Here is a 995-nt window from a genome sequence, read left to right as displayed (position 1 = left end):
GAAACCATGCAGGCAAGAAGACAATGGGATGACATATATAAAACCTTGAAAGAAAAAAATTGCCAGCCAAGAATAATATATCCTGCAAAACTCTCGTTCATATATGATGGTGAAAGTAGGTCATTTCCAGATAAACAGAAATTAAGGGACTATGTTAAAAACCAAATCAAAATTATGAGACTTATTAAAGGAAGTCCTTCGATATGAGAACAAACTATCAGACCACAGGCTGAATATAGTACACAAGATTGTACTAGCCAGATATGAACCTAGGAAATGAACTCTTAAGGACTATGCAAAACCAAAAGAATTACAAAAGGGAACCACAGAGGTTAATCTGTAAATGACAACAGCATCAGAACAATAAAAGAGGGAATAAGCGGTGTAGGTATAGAACCTTCTAATGGCGAGGAAGTCAAGCGATACCGAGTAATAATAGACTGGTTCAAATCTAGGAAGATAAGGGTAAATTTCAAGGTAACACCAAAGAAAGTTAACAAACGTACTCATCAAAATAAAGAAGAAAAACATAAGGTCTCAGTAAAAGCAAAACCTACAAAAACAAAAAAAAACGAAAAAAAATCCACAGACAAAAGGAACTCAGCACAGGAGAGTAAGAGGAACAAAACTGGAAGACATTATGCTGAGTGAAATAAGTCAAGCACAAAAGGACAAATATTGTGTGAGACCTCTATTATAAAAACCCATGAAAAAGTTTACACACAAAAAGTAACGATCTTTGTTGGTTACCAGGGATGGGAGGAGCGGGAGGGGACTAAATAGATAAGTGGTAACTTTGGTGAAGGGTAAGATAGTACACATTACTGGGGAAGCCAGCACAACTTGTACAAGCAAAGGTCATGGAAGCTCCACAGACACTTCCAAACTCCCTGAGGGACTGAACTGCTGGGCGGAGGGCTGTGAGGACCATGTTCTCGGGGAACATCTAGCTCAATTGGCATAACACAGTTTATAAAGACAATGTTCTACATTCT

The sequence above is a fragment of the Trichechus manatus genome, unplaced genomic scaffold, assembly GCF_000243295.1.
Source record: "Trichechus manatus latirostris isolate Lorelei unplaced genomic scaffold, TriManLat1.0 scaffold00081, whole genome shotgun sequence".
Classification (NCBI taxonomy): Eukaryota; Metazoa; Chordata; class Mammalia; order Sirenia; family Trichechidae; genus Trichechus; species Trichechus manatus.
The sequence above is the reverse complement of the archived record's forward strand: the minus strand, read 5'-3'. Positions refer to the sequence as shown.